At 34.5% G+C, this 6,000-nt stretch overlaps 1 protein-coding gene across 4 annotated transcripts in view; it reads left to right on the forward strand.

The window, feature by feature from the left end:
- The first annotated feature begins 1,183 nt into the window (after positions 1 to 1,183).
- Positions 1,184 to 6,000, forward strand: part of LOC108750849 (G-protein coupled receptor moody) — a 10,507-nt gene continuing 5,690 nt past the window's right edge. For 2 of the 4 annotated variants that reach the window (XM_018490661.1, XM_018490664.1), the window contains exon 1: positions 1,184 to 1,852. The gene's annotated coding sequence lies outside the window, so the exon portion shown is untranslated. Of the gene's footprint in view, positions 1,853 to 2,168; positions 2,319 to 5,679; positions 5,891 to 6,000 lie in introns of those variants that run through there. The other 2 variants (XM_018490663.1, XM_018490662.1) reach the window with 2 other exon arrangements.

Below are 6,000 nucleotides of genomic sequence, written 5' to 3' on the forward strand. Positions count from 1 at the left end.
GACGTTCGATTAGTCATACCAATTAATGCCACCGGTCGGTTCCACTTCGTTAGGCTTAATTCACTCTCCTCGCCGTGTCTTCAGTTTCTTACGTAATAAACGCGCCCACTTAATAAAGAGTGGCGATCTTAGATATCAGTTGACCGCGAGTAAGTCCGAGTACGAATTCTTATGCGAATTTGGTACCAAATATGGTTCGCCATGAGCTTACATGTATAATATTGCGGTTTGTACTTATCATCTCAAGATAATTAATTTTTAATCGGGCAGTTTATTCCGTTTAAATTTTAATTTTATTTGATATATTTAAAAAAATTTTTTTAATAATAAATATTTCATTCTTAAAAATTTTCTTATAAAATATCTCGTTTAAACGTAATAAAATGAATCAAATTAATTGTCTAATTTATATTTATACCATAAATATAATTAAGTATCTTATATTATATGTACTGTATATATACATACTATATTATAATTCTGTAATACTTACATTATTTATATCTACTTTAATGTAGCATTTAACTGTTTATGATTATTAACTTTTGTTGTTATACATATACCTCTAATGTGCCTCATACATATCCTCATACATATGACTCACGAGTTTCACGATGGCCTTTTATTATCTTTTATTATCTTTGAAGTTTGTCTCTTTTTACATTAAATGACTGTCTTGCAAGCAATCAAGACAGAAATAAAAATCACGTCAAAGTAAGAAACATTTCAATCTCTTTTTCGATAGAGATACTTAAGACTAAAGGTGAACATTTTTTTATACCGCGATATTTCTTAAATTACTTCGTACAAGGAAAGCCTTACGAAAGACGATCGATCGATCAAGATTTGTAATTTGCATTATCCTAATTAAATGAAAGGAACACGATATATCGCAGTTGCAGCACATTCCGTGCAATTTAAAAAGAAGCAGGCCGATGTGTCGCAGCGAAAGGGTCAGCTGGATCTCCTCCTCCTCTCTTCACCCTTCGTTCTTGGGTGCAGATGTGCCATCGCGCGCACCGCTATGTTCGTCATCAAGATCGCACCAAGCCGCTCCCCCGCAACTCCCTCTTCTCTGCCACATCTTTTCTTCCTCCTCCTGTGGCCGCCCTACTCACGGGGCCCGTATCTAGCGTGTGTACAATCTGACGGAATGCTGGGTAAGCAGCAGTCCATTCACGGTGACGCTGACGCATACACGGTGCTCGAGCAACACCGGTGTTTCACACCGGTGGTCCCCGAGTCGGCCCCGGTCCCCGTAGAATCGATTGCGCGCAATCGAATTCGCGAGTCCTCCGGATTACGAGCGAAGCCGAAGATACTGTCCGATAAAGAAGTAAAACGTTTCAAGATAGTTAAAAATAAAATTTCGAATAAAATCTATTTTAAGTGGGAACAAGTTCGAACTCCTGCGAATGATAACAAATGGGATCAGCTTCCTTTCGAAGAAAAGAGCGTCAAGTGGAGTCTGTGGAAATCAATTGAACATTTAGCGAAGCGAAGTTCCTGCGAGAAAATTGAAGAAAAACGATCGACAGGATAATTAATATCAAATCAAAATTGTACTAGTCAACTACTATCAAAGAGAAGACTGACGACTGAAAGGAAAATTGTTGCATGTCTTGAAACTATAATCAATTCTCTCTTAGTCTAACATATCATGAAGTGACTTTTAATCGTCTCTTATGAGGACAGAGGCGAGGACGCACTGAAGAGGAAGGCTGTTGTTGAATTGAAAATTCCTGTCATATTCTTCAGTCAACAAAAGTCAATAGATTTCTCTCTCACTCTTTGATTACCTGGTTCGATGACAAACTTATGGCTGGTTCAAGATAAGAATAGCTAACGAGCGGTAAGTGACGTACGAAATATGTTTTCATTTATTATCTGTATTCTTCTTTTTCTCAACTTTTATAGCATATCAATTCACGGTGTACTAATTTAATTAATGATTAAAGTCACATTTCACGAAACGTAATTTCGATTTCCACAATTCAAAGTCTCAACTTAAAAGAAGATGAAATATAGATAATTGCTCGCATATTCGATTAACTGATTCTTTAAAAAAATTTTATCCCACTTGATTGTAATCATGGTTTTCACTCGCGTGAATCCTCCCGATCTCAAGGGCGGTGTTGGTCTGCGATCTTGTGGGACCATTGCCGAGAACCGGGCAAAAAAGCGTGGCGAGTTGATGGTCCCGAGGAGCAATTTAGAAACGTGACGTGGAGAGAATTATGACGCATGGTGTAGCATTCAATTAGCTGGGTCGTACCGAAAGTTAATGCGAAAATGGATCTTCATGCAACTATAAATGAGTATACGAATACTTATTGAACACAATTATTCAAATTTCAAAGATGATTAATATTTCATAAATAATAATTAATATTTCACACAGAAATATTGTAGATTTTTAAAAATCTTACGATCTTCATAGATGATTATCACTCGTTTTTCCACATTCGCGGTATATATATATAAATTTGTTTAAATAAATTAAAAATCTCCGTAAATATATATTCATGTAAAAAATAATAGTTATAAGAAAACATTACGTTTTAAATTAGTCAGCATGGGTATTTTAATGTCACCCGGAGTATAACATATTTGGCGCTAAATGTACAGTATGAATAGCACGACACATGTTTTGTGTCGTACGTGCAGACATTTGACATCCACACCACGTGGTGATCTCGTGGGCGAGAGTTGTCGCGACTCGATTGACTTTCAACAATCCTGCACTCAACCCGTGTGCACATATCTCTTTCCGCACATTCGATATTTATTCATTTATACCTCGAGATCACAGATTATATCGTTAAAACAACGTAAAAAGCATTTTGTAAACACAATAAAGATCACGTAATAATCATTATTACTTATTTTTATTTTTTCTTATCGATTTATTTATTCTTATCGGTCTAATTTCAATGGATAATTATTAATAATAATAATTTTAATATAATAGGTGCGGTGTGTTTAATTAAATATCCCCTTCAACGGATAAAGCTGTGAATAAGCGTTTCAAGGCGATGATATTGGCATGTTATGCGATATTAATTTATATCGGAGAAGGTAAATCGACGGGTTCCGATCCGAAGTATTACACGAGTAGCTGATATAATCCTCTGATAAACGTAAATCCGCGTGCAAGGTTTAAACGCGCCTCTAATCGGCGAGGTGCAACGAGACGCGGATCGACGATGCATCGACGATTCGCGCCGACTCGGTCTATGTACTTTCACCGTGACTCAACTTGACTCATTCATTGCCGTTCGCCGTATGATTAACACGGAAATCGTTCAGTGACGTCAATTCGTTTCCGAGGACTTCCACGGAACAAAAAATAATTCGCGGTTTTATACCGCGTCTTCCTCTGTCAACGATGGTCCGATTAAGTCTCGTTTATCGAATTAAATTTATTGCGTAATTGATATCAAAATCAAATACATGTACGCACCTATTTCGAAGTCATATATCTGCCGTGCGATCGGACTATTCAACTATACGACGATACTCTGCCTGATAAAATTATATCTTTTGCAATAAAAAAATTAATCAGCCTTCAATGTTAATTCTAATAACCACCGTTGTAATTACCAATACAGATTTTCCACTCATGTTATTTAAACGTGATCGCATTATATAACAGCAACTGTTTATCTTGATACAAACAAAAGTCACGTTTAAAAATAATTTCTTTTAAATTAATTAATTTCTTTTAATGTTTTAATTTTTTTAATTAATTTCTCTCGTTAGATTTGATCTTTTTTTGTTTTAGTTGTTAATTTTTTTTACATTTTTTCAATATTTCCTCGAAAGTTTCTTTTAATAATAATTTAGTGCGGTTATGATAATATTAAATATCTCGACAAAATGTATAAAACGAGACACGACGCGTTAATGCGTTCCCATGTCTTCCGTGGCTTTCATCATTTTTTTTGTCGCGAGGGGACGCCTAGTACCGGGTGTCCGTTAATTTCCCTTAATTAAGCTCAATCGGGGTTAACGCACCGCGACTTGACCCCAGTTTACCAAATCTAACGCACCCTTCGCAACTATGCGTTTACACATAGATCATGATCGCTTATCGATAAAGGGATTATTCGCGATTCTTCATCGCGATTTCTAAAATTAACGTAAGCGAGAATGTACATATTTTTCAAATCTATAGATGATTTCTCGTAAATTTATTGAAAATGTCTTGAAATTATAATATACTTATATTATAATGGAATTACAATATAAAAACTTAAAATTATAGAATTACATTAATTATTTTTTTACATTTAATAAAATATATTTAATATGAATAATATAAATAATATGAATTAATTTAGATAGATAATTTGAAGAAATATAGCGATAATAATGTCAACACTTAAAAGTAATTATTCAAATTGATAACAATATCAACACTTAAAAGTAATTAATCAAATTGATAAAATTGATACGTGCCTATTGGCTATTGCACGAGTTTGTAATAACGAGTCGTTATACATGTTTCAATAACACAAGTGACTCATGCATCGGTGACCCGCAGTCATTAGTAAACTTAGTTACTTAGCGTGGCTGCGATCGAACGGTCGGAGACAGAATAAGAAAGATAAATCGCACGACTTATAGATTTCTTAAATGTACTAATCGCTACGTGAATGCCTGAAAGATAAAACATTTTAACGTAAAACATTTTAACACAGCTCGACATCACGGCTGTATTGTTCAAATAGGAAACGTGTTCCACCTTAATTAGTTTGTAATTAAAAAGAATATTTAACAGACTTCCTCCTAGCGATCATTAATGTAATTAATTGTAATTATCGAAAAAAAACATAGCCCGAGGCAAATATAATCGCAGCAAGAAATAGATTGATGGGATTATAATTATTGAAATTTGGAATTAATTTCAATAATTTAGAGTATCAATGAAACATTTAACTCAATTTTGAATTAAGTGTGAAATATTCTCGGACCAATCGGAGTGATATTGATACACGAAAAATAGAGAATTATTATGATGTCGTCCATCGTGAGAATCTCGCATTGTCCTTCATAAATTCTCCGGACGGCCCATTTCCGTCGGTGGCGCCCTTCGTCATGAGCCCATAAATAACAATAAATTCTTACGACCTGTCTTTCCAAACGTAAGATTGTTCTCCAACCGTTGTCTACGTCGGAGAATTATTTTAATGCGCAGAATCGCACGCGCGAAATTTGCATAACATAAATGTCAGACGTCCCACACGTCTTCAGACAATCGTTTTTGCGATTCGCTCACTTGAGAGTCATCAGTATCTTTAGGAATAGATATTATATACATATTCGTTCGGAACAGGAAATGCGATTTATATAAAACAAGCATAAAGAAGAAGAAATACAGAAATTTAACTGCGTATAAAGAAATAAATATAGCATATGTCACATTATTAAGTTAATCCTTTTTAATTACTGTTAATAATTATATTTTTAGGCTCAATACATTTTTATTTAGAAAATTATTACAGTTCTCAGTGAGTTTTACTTTTTATTGATAAATCTTATAAGAATATATTAATTCGATAAATAGTTAAAATACATAATTTAAATATTTTAAAAAGTCTTGGAACTTTATGCTATAAAGTGAATCTTGTTGAATTACAATAAAACAAATGATTGATCCAGTGCCAGACATTTCTCTATTGCATTTCAGGAAACAGTTTTGAAATAAATGCGTCGTGTTACATCCGTTTTGCGTCAGATCGCTTCGGACAAGTGCATCGCGTCGTGCCGGAATTTTAGATCGCGGTTTCCTCTTTGTGGGAATCCCATGTCTATCTCTTTTATGCGCCTCATCGTAATGTCGCAATCGTGTTCCCTAGCACGCTAATCATTACTGATCACAAAGACGGTAAATAGTAATATTAATATTTGATAGATAACGAGATCTAAGCTTAAGATATTCCAGTCTTGTTGTTTCCGCTAAAGTGCACGTGTTCTACTAAATTACGAGACATTACT

The sequence above is a fragment of the Trachymyrmex septentrionalis genome, unplaced genomic scaffold (assembly GCF_001594115.1).
Source record: "Trachymyrmex septentrionalis isolate Tsep2-gDNA-1 unplaced genomic scaffold, Tsep1.0 scaffold37, whole genome shotgun sequence".
Classification (NCBI taxonomy): domain Eukaryota; kingdom Metazoa; phylum Arthropoda; class Insecta; order Hymenoptera; family Formicidae; genus Trachymyrmex; species Trachymyrmex septentrionalis.